At 47.3% G+C, this 13,414-nt stretch overlaps 1 protein-coding gene across 1 annotated transcript in view; it reads left to right on the top strand.

The window, feature by feature from the left end:
- Window positions 1-11,232: 11,232 nt before the first annotated feature.
- The window catches only part of PPT2 (palmitoyl-protein thioesterase 2), a 44,179-nt gene continuing 41,997 nt past the window's right edge, over window positions 11,233-13,414 (top strand). The window contains exon 1 of the mRNA XM_035107124.3: window positions 11,233-11,359. The gene's annotated coding sequence lies outside the window, so the exon portion shown is untranslated. The remainder of the gene's footprint in view (window positions 11,360-13,414) is intronic.

Here is a 13,414-nt window from a genome sequence, read left to right as displayed (position 1 = left end):
TCTGGAAGCTTCCGTGTTGTGCAGCGATTCTCTGCTATGTTTGGGCTAAAGCCGCTAGAGCTACGCCTGACACTTTATCAAAATTCTAAGAGTTCAATCCCCAGCACCTCCAGGGGAGATTTGGAGAGAACCTTGCCTGAAACCCTGGAGAGCTGCTGCCAGTCAGTGTGGACAATGCTAAGGTACATGAACTGATGCTCTGCTTCTGATGTTCCTTTAAAAAAGTACCATTTAAAAACTGAAAAGTTGCAATTCTGCTTGAGGCAGTGAAATGTGTTAGTAAATGTTCACAAGCAACAGAGAGGTGATTAAAAAAAAACCCATCTCGCCTGCAGTCTCGGGAAAAAAATGGGCCATACACCTTTATAAGAGACAATGTGGTTAGAACAATTACAGGGCAATGCTATGCTTGCCTGCTCAGAAGAAAACTCCATGTTAAGTGTTCATAACAATATTGCAGTCTCCAAATGCCAGCCATGCATGCGTTTACATGGCAGCAAGCCCAGTTTGACACAATAAGAATCATATGCAGGGAAACATTCAGTCTGTAAAAGGGACCACTGTCTGATGTTTTCTGTTCAAACCATGGGCCAATCGTGGACTGTTATTATGTTGATTATTTTACTATGAAGCTATCATTATGGATTTAATTATGGTTTTCTCATTGATGTTCTGTAATGTGTTTTTAATGCCATACGTTGCCCTGGGGTCTTCTGATAAGGGGCAGTATATAAATTGAAAAATAAATAGTATCAACAACAGCAACAATAATAATAACAGAGCTCGCAAGCCAAGTCACTGCACCAGTCTGGGGGCCGAATGTGCCCCCCAGGCCTATCTGACACCTTACTGCCATGCGGGTGGTTCTGTGGTCTAAACCACTGAGCCTCCTGGGCTTGCTGATCAGAAGGTCGGCAGTTCAAATCCCCGCCATGGTCCTTGTTCTGTCCCAGCTCCTGCCAACCGAGCAGTTCGAAAGCACGAAGTGCAAGCAGATAAATGGGTACTGCTACGGCAGGAAGGGAAACAGTGTTTCTGTGCGCTCTGGTTTCCATCACGATGTCCCGTTGCACCAGAAGTGGTTTAGTCATGCTGGCCACACAACCTGGAAAGCTGTCTGTGGACTAACGCCAGCTCTATCGGCCTGAAAGGGAGATGAGCACTGCAACCCCATAGTCGCCTTTGACTGGACTTAACCGTCCAGGGGTCCTTTACCTTTTTTACCGTTTTACCATAACTGTGTCCTTGGACTGTGATGATAATATCTCTTGCTGACCAAGATGGAGGATGGAGAGGGGTACATAGTAACCTCTGCCTTTTTTTCTTTTCTTGTCTTTTTGCATGGCTACAGTGTGGTCCAGAGCTTTCCAAACTTTTCATGTTGGGGACACACGTTTTAGACATGTATCATTTCACAGCGCAGTCATTCAGTTTTACCAGCAAAACAGAGTTTAAACTAACCCCTTAGCAGGCCCCGGGAGGAGCGTTCGTGTGACATGCTGCAGCCGACTTAACGTGTCACGACCCACAGTTTGGAAAATTCTGGTGTGGTCTGTTGTACAAAGGTACATGATCCATTGCTCTGCTCACTTTTGCCTCTGGCTCTGCCCAGCACTGGAATGTGCCCCCCCCCGAGGGACCCCTAAAACAGAATGTGGCCCTTGAGCTGGGGAAAAAAATCCCAATTCCTGCTGTTCATGCTTTGTTGTTGTTTAGTCATTTAGTCGTGTCCAACTCTTCGTGACCCCATGGACCAGAGCACGCCAGGCACTCCTGTCTTGCACTGCCTCCCGCAGTTTGGTCAAACTCATGTTCGTAGCTTCAAGAACACTGTCCAACCATCTCATCCTCTGTCGTCCCCTTCTCCTAGTGCCCTCCATCTTTCCCAACATCAGGGTCTTTTCCAAGGATTCTTCTCTTCTCATGAGGTGGCCAAAGTATTGGAGCCTCAGCTTCATGATCTGTCCTTCCAGTGAGCACTCAGGGCTGATTTCCTTCATGCTAACTGGGAACTAATGCATATTTAGCTCAGTGTGACCTACTTCTCTGAGTAAGCTATTAGGAGTGGAGATATTTGTCTCGGGCCCCAAGCCTTTACTTCTCCAAATAAAGAAAGAAACATTTCTTAGCAGATCAAAAAAAAAAGAAGAAACAGAATATTTGAGGTGCACAGAAGATAAAAACATGCACTGATTAAATCAGAGCAGACATTTTTATTTTTATTTTTATTTTTGTTTCTTTTAAAGGCAGGCATGCCAAACGGAATATTTCAGCTACATTTGACAAGTCATGTTTCCCTGAAGCAGCCCCAGAATACAGAGAGAGGAAAGGGTATGGTTTGCAACGATTCAATAGATCTTCTGGACCCTGGATATTGTCTGCTTTGCATCAGGCTGAATTTGTAGCATCACCCTCTTTTGTGGCTTCATGACTTTGCGGATAACTGAAGGCAGGAGGTGGAGGAGGAGGAGGTGCACAGTGGGGAGGAGAACAGGCAGCAGAGAAGATTCTGGAAGGATGGAGCAGAGCATATACAAGCAGACAAAGGTATAGCTATAGAAATAAACAGCCATGTGGGGAGTGATGGCGCCAGTAGCCCAATAATTACCGTATATCCAAACCCAGCTTCCAGTAGGCCTCAGGCAGGCAGGCCTGCTGATGTAATTCACACAAGCATGCATACACACACTGGGCCAGCTCTATCATTAGGCAGAGGGAGGCCACTGCCTCACAAACAGCAGGTTTGTTGCAAGGTGCCTCCTGTCACTATTTTGTGGGAGGGATTCAAGCAGAAACAGGAGCTGTAGGTTTGCACAATCAACATGTACTAAAGTGCTCTGTCGCCATGAGCTTGGTGCAGTTCAAGTTACAGGTAGGTAGCCGTGTTGATCTGAGTCGAAGCAAAATAAAAAAATTCCTTCAGTAGCACCTTAAAGACCAACTAATTTTTTATTTTGGTATGAGCTTTCGTGTGCATGCACACTTCTTCAGATACACTGGAAACGGAAGTGTCAGACCCTTATGTATATACAGAGGGTGGGTGGTGGGTGGGTGGGAATGGGTGATGGACTGATGGGAGTGGTAAACCTGTAGATGGCTGTTAACGACTGCTGATTACTGCAATTGGTCCTGCGGGGGGGGGGAAGCAAGGGCTGAGGCGCTAAAGAAAGCTTGATCATGCATAATGAGATAAGAATCCAATGTCTCTGTTCATCCCAGGTGGCAGTTCAGAAAGTGATTGAAAAGTTTGGGACGAACGAATGATTAATGGGAAGACACCCTGTCCTAAAGTGAATCTGGAACGAACGTGGGGCAAATGCTCATTGTTATATAACTGCCCTGCAAGCAAATCAGAATGAATGTTCAATAAAGACTGGCTTTAGCCCAGACATCCCCAAACTGTGGCCCTCCAGATGTTTTGGCCTACAACTCCCATGATCCCTAGCTAACAGGACCAGTGGTCAGGGATGATGGGAATTGTAAGCCAAAACATCTGGAGGGCCGAAGTTTGGGGGTGCCTGCTTTAGTTTTTTCCTCTTCCAGATTGTCTCTGGTTTGGGATGGCATTCAACAGGCAAGTTCCAGATCTGAAATTACAGTCGACTGGTCTTGTGCAACAAAGCAGCTTCCCCAAAAGATCGGTGATAAGGAAAGTGACAGGAACGATCGCTGGGAAGTGTGGGAGGGATAATGCTTGATGCAATGTCACTTTCCCCAATGCAATCTAATTTCCCCACGAACAAATCAGAATGGATGTTCATTAAATAGCACAGCATAATCTACAGTAATCTCTCTGCAAATGAATCAGGATGCATGCTGAAAAACAGATAATCTGGAGGATTCCAAAGCGTTCATTCTTTAGTTTGCTATTATTGCATTTTGATTCCCAGGGGAAGGAGAGGTGCTTTTCAGAAGCAGCAAACATCTGACACTGAACCACTGTGAGCTGCAAGGGATTGTGGGAGCATTCTGTGGAATGTGCAGTCAGTAGATGCAGGGCCTGCTCAGCCTCACTGTCAGCATGTGTGAACTCAGAAGCTGCCACAATCAAGTAACCCCCCCAAACTCTCTTGTGATTCACACAACAGAGAATTGCACTCATGGTGGATCTGTCTCTTCCAGACTGCTCCCTGCCCCCATAGATAAGCTTCTAGAAAATACCAGTGTTTCCCAGAACACAGAACCAAATAACTGTGTTGTTGTAGTTTGCCTATGAACCTTGGTTTGTTTTAGCTATGGCTTGGTGTCATGTGCGAACCAGACACCTTTCCATAACCATGGTTTGTCTGACTAGCCTACCCCAGATGCTTACAAGTTTGCAAAGGCATGAGCAAATATTTGGAGAAATGAGCCGTGGTATGTTTGTTTGTGGGATGATTTGTGTTTAACTTGTGGTTTGTTAAGCAAAGTATGGTGTAGCGTTAGGCTGTGAGGGTGTTGGGTGAGGAACACATTTGGAAAATCCTCACCATGCTGAACTCCCACCCAGAAAACTATGTCCCCCCTGTGGAAGGACGTGTGGATCCAGAATTGGCCTCCACAGTCACTTATGGACACATAATTAAGACGTTTGTCATGGAAGACAATTTTACTCGGCTACGAGTGATCACCAAAGGAGTAGAAGAAGGATGAGGAACAGTTTATAGCAAAATAGCAGTGTTTCATCTGTTACAGTGTTAAACAGCAGAGTCTTGTAGCACTTTAAAGACTAGCAGATGTCCTTATGGCATCTGCTTTCACCAATGAGAGTCCATCATGTGCAATAAGTGTAATCCTCAGGTGAGTCTCAAACCTTTGGCGAGTTAGGGACTTCTCTTGCATGCAAAGGAAGGCTCAGGCAGATTGAGCGGATGAGACCAAAAGTGGGTCCAACGGTCAAGAAGGTGGTTTCTGCATGTGCTGCAGAGGGAAGTGAGGGGCAGATGGGCCTCCTCAGCCTGGGAAGGGAGACCATCTAGGAGAAGGAAAGCTTATCATTCATAGAGGCTAAGGAGTAAACAGTTGGATGGTGCCTTGAATGCCTCCTGTCAACTCCTGCAGCCAAGCTAGCAGGGGCGTAGCCAGGATCAAAACTAGGGGGGGGGGGAGCCATGGTCGTTCAGGGGCGGGGCCAAGGCATGGGAGGGGAGGGGTCACGAAGTGGGAATGTGGGCAGGGCTACAGGGCCAGCGGGCCCGACGACATCGTGGCAGCGTTGGCAGCTACCCTGCTTGGCTGGAGAGGACGGGAGGGTCGGGCAGGCAAGAGGGGGTGGCAGGGCGGGCGAGGGCGAGAATTGTCCTACTCCTAGGCATAGCAGCCAACTCCTAGGGGCCTAGGGGCCTCCTCCCCCCCAATTACTGGTAAATACTGTATTTCAGGCATGTCCAACAGGTAGATCGTGATCTACTGATAGATCACTGGATGTCTGCAGTAGATCACTGGTAGATCTTTGGCTGCCTCCAAAGAAGCTGAACAACTGTGGCTCCCCTAAAAAAAGCTCAACATTTTACCTCTTCCCTGAAAAAAAACTCAACAACTTTCACCTGACCCCCCCCCCCAATGGGCCTTCCTCCTTCCTAAAAAAAAAGCTCAACAACTTTGACCCGAACCACCCCCCCCAAAGGGGGTAGATCACTGCCAGTTTTTAACTCTGTGAGTAGATCGCAGTCTCTTGGGAGTTGGCCACCCCTGGCGTATTTGAAAGAGTCATCCCCCCATGTTGATGGGCTTTCTATGTGGGGCTTATCTGCCCCCCCCCCATATTTTATTAAGGATGGAAGAGGGAAGGAAGGAAGGAAGAAATAGAGAGAGGGATAATTCATATTTGTGGGTGCCTCTGGGTGATGCTGGAACTCTGGGTGATGCTGGAACATCTGTGATGCTGGAACTCTGCAGCAAGAGGACGGGAGGGTCAGGCAGGCGAGAGGGGGTGGCAGGGCGGGCGAGGGCGAGGCAAGGCATGGCCGCAGTTACGACAGCTCCGAGGCGTTGCTGCATATCAGCATAATATTTCAACCATGTCGTGGGTTCAAGCCCCACCTTAGGAAAAGATTCCTACATTGCAGGGGGTTGGACTAGATGACCCTTGTGGTCCCTTCCGACTACAATTCTATGATTCTATTGATATATTACCATAGCATATACATCATTCTGCTTTCTTGAATTGTCCTATTCCTAGGCATAGCAGCCAACTCCTAGAGGCCCAGGTGCCCCCCCCCAATTACTGGTAAATACCGTATTTGAAAGAGTCATCTCCCCCATTTTGATGGGCTTTCTATGTGGGGCTTATCTGCCCCCCCCGTATTTTATTAAGGGTGGAAGAGGGAGGGAAGGAAGGAAGAAACAGAGAGAGAGGGATAACTCATATTTGTGGGTGCCTCTAGGTGACGCTGTGATGCAAGAGGAAGATACCGGTACGCCTGTTCAGGAGCCTTGTAAGCAGCTTTCTCTCTGCATGATTTACAGCAGGCACGTCCAACAGGTAGATTGTGATCTACCAGTAGATCACTGGATGTCTGTGGTAGATCACTGCTAGATCACTGACACCCCAAAAAAGCTCACCCAAAATTTTCCTCCTCCCTAAAAAAAGCTGAACTATGACCTGAAGCCCTAAACAAAAATGGGCCTCCCTCCCTCCTAAAAGAAGCTCAACAAGTTTGACCTAAACCCCCCCAAAACAGGGCTTCCCTTCCTTAAAAAAACTCAACAGCTTTGACCTGAACCCCCCCAAAAGGGGGTAGATCACTCCCAGTTTTTAACTCTGTGAGTAGATCAGAGTCTCTTGGGAGGTGGCCACCCCTGATTTACAGTATACAGATGCAGGAGGAGGGGCAGACTGGAACACCACTGCTTTTTATAAACATCACTGTGCCTGTCAAAGCTACAGCCCCCCTTTCTTATTCACTTCCTTTTGGCCTTGCAGAGCCACCTTAGTCAAATTGAATCCTCTGCACCCTCATTAAATTGCCAATAGAACTCTTAATTGCGAACCCTGAATGCTCATTAAAAACTCCCACTGAAGAACAATAGGGTGAAGTGGTGAGCTATCACATATTGCCTGGGGAATATCTGCTCCATTGTCTTAACTGCTTAACTACCGGTAGCCACTTTGCTTTATTTATTTGATGTGTTTTTGTTACAGCTGTGTTCCCGCCCCCAGCAAGCGGAGACTGAGCTGCTCTTGCTAAAGCAAAGCCCTTTCCACTTCAGTTTTGGGAGGGGAAAAGTGCTGGTTATGGTCTGTAAAATACATTAATTTTTTGCTTCTGGGGGGGCAGCTGCCCCCTCCTGCTCCCCCTGCCTACGCCCATGCAAGCTAGTGCCAAACATCTTGCTCTGCTTCCCTTTGGACCACATCAGTGAGGCCAAGAGGTCTTGTCACCCGGGCAGCTCAGGACCTCCAAACACACTGACCCAGGCTTAAGCCCCCAGGAGATCACTTTGGTCCTGTCAGACCAACACGGCTACCTATCTGCAACTAGTCTTTTCCCCTTGCAGGTATATAGATACATGTGTCTGGTGGTGGGTAGGGATGGGGAGTTGTAAGCTGTGGGTTCAGAGGAAAATGACATGCAAGAAGTACAGATAAGCGACATGCTGATTTATTTGTTTTTTAGCCCTGCCAATTTCAACCCATTTGGCAACATTTCCTTTTCCCTCTTGCTTCTTCAGAAGGCTCCCTTGCCCCTTTACAGCTCCTTGAGCAACCACATCTTTGACATTTCCCACTTGACAAGCCCTTACTGCTTTTGGATTGTTTCCCTAGCAAACAGAGTCACATGTCGCGAGGTTAAGTATTGGGTGGAACTCAGCTTCTAAGGGAATATCACTTTTTCTTAGGAGAAAGTTGTGCACCGTTCATCAGGAGTGTTGCTGGGATGCCAGTGGTCTCTGATGCAGTGGCGGAGGAATCCTCTTCAGCACCCGGGGCGGGGCAGCCCGTACAGAGTGCGCATGTGCGGCGTCCCCTATGGAGTGCGCACGCGCTCGGCCGCTCTACAGCTGGGGGGAGGCAGGGGCCATCTTGTCACCCCCCCGAGTGGCACCTGGGGCGAACCACCCCCTCCGCCCCCACTTCCGACGCCCCTGCTCTATTGGACTGCAGCGAGGGCTTATTTAGGATTCACTGAGGGCAAGGCCCCTAGAATGTATTCCCAATACTAGGGGTGAGGAAGACCAAAATAGACATTAGAGCAGGCATCCCCAAACTTCGGCCCTCCAGATGTTTTGGACTACAATTCCCATCTTCCCCAACCACTGGTCCTGTTAGCTAGGGATCATGGGAGTTGTAGGCCAAAACATCTGGAGGGCCGCAGTTTGGGGATGCCTGCATTAGAGCCATGATGTTCCATTTTTCACTCAAAAGTGGCTATACAGCTTTCAGTTGCGTCTCAAAATTCCCACTGAGCAAAATATAATGTTGTTGTTGTTGTTGTTGTTGTTGTTGTTGTTGTTGTTGTTGTTGTTATTCAGGTCATTTCTATACCGCTTTATATTTTAAAGAAAAAAATCAAAATATCAAAGCAGCTTACAACTTAAAACATCAGATAAAACAATCTAGAACAAAACGTTACTGCAGAAAGCCAAATGCGAAGCATGCATTTGATGCAAATATTTCAAAATAAAAAACATTCCAAAGGAGGTCAACTGCAGAATGCTGCACATTTAACGCAGCAAAGCTTGCAACTTTTAAAAATCTTAAGCGTTTCAAAAGAAAGCATTGCTAAAAGGAGTCAAATATGAAATGCACATTTAAAACAGCATGATTTGCAAGAGGATAAAATATTGTCACCGGGAAATTGGAAGGGGAGGTGAGGGACCCTTCCACACACACACCATAAGAAGTGTTTCCGCTGCACATTACCAAACCATTGACTAATTTCCTTGCCTTTTCACCTGTCAAACCAAGTCTTCTAATGTCAAGAGCAGGGCTCAGCAAACTTTTTCAACAGGGGGCTGGTCCACTGTCCCTCAGACCTTGTGGTGGGCAGGACTATATTTTTTGGGGGGGGAATGAATGAATTCCTATGCCCCACAAATAACCCAGAGATGCATTTTAAATAAAAGCAGACATTCTACTCATGTGAAAACACCGGACAGGCCCCACAAACACCCCAGAGATGCATTTTAAATAAAAGGACACATTCTACTCATGTAAAAACACGCTGATTCCCGGACCGTCCGCGGACCGGATTGAGAAGGCGATTGGGCTGGATCCTGCCCCTGGGTCTTAGTTTGCCTACCCATGGTCAAGAGAAAATAACAGCAACATATCTGCAAATGCATTGCATCTGTAAAGGAAGCTCAGCTCAGGAGCCTGTGACTCCCTGCTTAGCCCCAGGTCTCTCAAAGGAAAACAGGGCAAGTGTCAATACCAAAAGTAGCAATTCACTGATAGATGTACCGTATCCATGTACTGGCTCAGTGGGAAAAATTCTCAGTTCTGATGGCTTTCCTTTTTTCTACCTGAGACCACACCTTTTCTGTGACATATCTACGGTGTCTTGATGATGCATCCTGAGATGTATTTTGGGAACTTTGGGAAACTTTGAAATATGGATGTAAACAATTGATTAAGGCTCCTCTCTGCTTCTTCTACAGTGGTACCTTGGTTTAAGTACCTAATTGGTTCCGGGGAGCCATTCGCTCTCCGAAAACTACTTAAACCCAGCGAGCGCTGATAGAGCACTTCTGTGCATGTGTGCGCCGCGGAACCCGGAAGTAAACTCTTCCGGGTCCGCGGAGTACTCAAACCAAGAGTACTCAAACCGCAGCGGACATAAGCCGAGGTATGACTGTATGTTGTAGTTTGGAGTCTTGTTGAAACAATAAAGATCAGACCTCCTGGCCACTGGTTTGCTTCAATTTCTTGGCTGTAGTCTTGTTTGACCTTCCAGCCTAAGCCGGCGGAACTCAATGCTGCAATATCACCATAGGCACAGAACATACCGTATCTGCTGCTGTTGCTGCCAGTTCTGCCAACGGTGGTTCATGGCAGTAGCTTGTGTGCTCCAGGGATATGCGGATAACAACAGTGGTCCCTTAGCATGTACCATATATGTGGGAAATAAATGTAGGAAGTAAACCATAAATTAATATAACGCGATGGAGTTCCCAGGTGTAGGTGTTGTCACCATATGAAAGGATATGGAATGGATCTCCTGATGAGGTTGTAGCTCCCGGAGACCCTCTTCTCCAGAGTACTAAAAAAATAAAAAATAAATTCATTCCAGTAGCACCTTGACACCAACTAAGTTTGTCATTCGTATGAGCTTTCGTGTGCATGCACACTTCTTCAGATATACAGAAAGACTGTATAGTTCAGTGGTAGAGAATCTGATTTGCAGGCAGAAAGTCCCAAGTTCAAATCCTGGAAGGAAATTATTTTATTTTTTGTTTTGACTACGTCAGACCAACACAGCTACCTACCTGTAACTGCTGCAGAGTACTGTACAGGTGATATTTTAGGTCCTGAGCTCTATAAGGCTGTGTACACCAGAGAAAGCACATTGGACTTAACTCATTGAACATGGCCAGCTGGCAGCTGGTGCAATACTTCTGCCTAAGTGTCAACATGTGGCAACAGTCTGTTCCAGTGGTTTATACAGGATACAGCTGTAGATGAGAAGAAAAGAGAGGAGTCTGGCTGTTGCACCTATTCCAGCATTCTCAAAATGGCCAGCCAGGTGCCTCAACAGGAAGCCTGAGCACCCGCAGCAAATGCACATGACAGCAGTACTTGGTTGCAACCCTAATTTGAGAGCAAATGCCATTAATGTTAATAGGATTTATGCACGCGAGGGAACTATTGCAGGGGATTATTAGGTTGTAAAACTAAAAGACGCGGGGGAGGGGTTGGTTCAAGAGAGTTCTTTTAGTGCGGCTCCCCTTTCAGTCTGAGCTCCCTTACTGGCGACTGGTAGAAATCAAAGCCTACATCCGCAGGCACTGGAAGCAGACACTTTGGTTTGCATCCATAAGAGGCAAATTAGCCCTTTTTTGTTATTACAGTATTGTTGCTGCAAATCCAGATGTCCGGGAACATTCTAGCACAGAGAGAGAGGGAGGGAGGGAGGGGGTTGTAATTCCGGCTTGACCCCAGCCCCCTACTGATTCGCGGTCTCTTCCTCTCTTTAGGGGGCGCCAGTTTCGCGATGAACGGAGCGGGGGTGGGAATAGAACGTTGCAACATTTGGTTTCCAGGGACGCCTGCGCGGTCGCCGGGGGCGGGGGAGCATCCCCGGATCTGACGCGCGCGCTCCAGCACGAGAGGGGAAATAAACAACAAGAGAAAGAGAGAGAGAGAGAGAGGAGAGGAGAGGAGAGGAGAGATCAGCTGGCGGATGGGGGCAGGGAAGCGGCCGGTGACTTGATCCAGGTAAGATCCGATGGGCGGCGGTGGGGAACTGCAAGGGCGAAAAAGAAAAAGAAAAAAAGTTTGCGAATCAATGGGGTTTACGGCTGGGGAATCCCATTCAGGAGAGGCGGGGTGGCGAATTGTTCCACAACCTTAAGCTGGGAGCGTGTGTTGGTGGAGGGGTGAGGAGGATGGGAATGGGTTTGGTTTGATGCTGAATGGGGCTTGATCGGGGATCCGCAACAGAGATCATTCATACGCATCTGCTTTGGCTGGAGAAGGGCCTGCAAGGGAGCCGGGAGGGTTGCGTCGACTTTTCATTTTGGCCTCCGTTGAGATTTTCAGGTATTGATACTGTATTTTTGGAGAGTTGCACACACAGAAGGGACTTTCCCTCCGGGGTGGCTCCCCAGCGCCCACCCACCCCTTCTCCTAGCTGCACCGGCGGGAGAAGGCGAACCTGATGGAATTTCCCCCGCTTGGCAGCCCTTAAAGACACAGGAGCCCAAACGGCTTTTATGACCCGGAGTTATTTATATATATATTTTTATGACTTTGTAATGAGGTTGGATGGAGAGGGGACGCCTTAGTTTCTCGATTGCTGAGGAAAGAGCGGATTTCTTCCTGCCAGCGTTAATTCCTTGCAGATTTGCAAAAGACGCAAAAGAAATGGGGGGGGGGGTTTATAGTCGTTTCGGCGGGGCAAATAACTTAGTGCGTACCGAGGGGAAAGTGAAGGGCTTTTGTTCGCATCTCCTTTCGTTTTCTGCCGAGCTTGCCGGCTGCTGTAGTTATTTATTTGAACTACGGTTTGGTGCGCAACGCAAGAGAGGCTCTTCGCAACATTAGCGCCTGCACGTCTGGCTGCTGTTCAAAGCGAAAAGAGCAGAATCTCGCGCTTCACTCCAATCCATTGGTGCAGCGTTGGATTTTCACAGGATCTCGCTAATTTTTGTGGCTCTGTGTGTGTGTGTTTGTCAGTGTCAGATAAATTCATCTTTGTTTGGGAGGGGGTGTTGTGTTGCATTTGTGCATCGGTTTTACACCCCGCTTTTCCTCCCAAAGGAGCTCAGAGCGACAAACACACCGGCATTTCGACAACTGCAAAACCAAAAAATAGTTGGATGCAATGGCTGGGTAGGATTAGTTACTGCTCTGGCCAACAGCCTGTGACTTTGAAGCTGTTCCTTTGTTTTATATATAGGTGAAACTCGGAAAATTAGAATATGGTCAGAAAGTGCATCTATTTCAGTAATGCAACTTGTTATTTTTTCTTTTTCTTTTAATTTTTACAGGTGCTTTCTTTTGGAAATTCCACAGTAATAAAACAAATAGTTACAATAATACAAAAATAAACATTGCTATTACATTTCATTAATTACATTCCATTTATAATTGAACCGCCTCATGACAAATAATTACAATGACAACAAATAAAGGCGTGACATATCTTGCTATCTCATATATTGGTTTCACCTTTTAAGTTGCACTACAGAAATAAATGCACTTTTCGACGGTATTCTAATTTTCCAAGTTTCACCTGTATATTTAGGGGCTGGAAATGGGTGGCGCTGTGGTGTAAACCACTGAGCCTAGAGCTTAACGATTGGAGCTCCTGTTGCTCAGTCCCAGCTCCTGCCCATCTAGCAGTTCGAAAGCACGTCAAAGTGCAAGTAGATAAATAGGTACTGCTCTGGTGGGAAGGTATATGGCATTTCCGTGCGCTGCTCTGGTTTGCCAGAAGCGGCTTAGTCATGCTGGCCACATGACCCGGAAGCTGTCTGCGGACAAACGCTGCTCCCTTGGCCAGTAAAGTGAGATGAACACCGCAACCCCGGAGTCGTTCGCAACTGGACCTAACGGTCAGGGGTCCCTTTAGGGGCTGGAAAGGAGAGAGGAAATAAGTCAAGTTTTGTAGTGCTAACAGGTTCGGGATCCCCACTAGGAAGTTCTTCCCTTCTCCAAATGGTGAGATAGCGCTTGCCTTAGCTTAGGCTGCGTACGCACCCTAATGTGAAGGCACACAAATTTTGCAGTTTACCCCTTATGGAGCTACAATTCCCAGCACCAGTAGCA

The sequence above is a fragment of the Zootoca vivipara genome, chromosome 2, assembly GCF_965207765.1.
Source record: "Zootoca vivipara chromosome 2, rZooViv2.hap1.1, whole genome shotgun sequence".
Lineage (NCBI taxonomy): Eukaryota > Metazoa > Chordata > Lepidosauria > Squamata > Lacertidae > Zootoca > Zootoca vivipara.
Note: the sequence above shows the minus strand (reverse complement) of the source record. Positions and strands in the feature narration are given on the sequence as shown.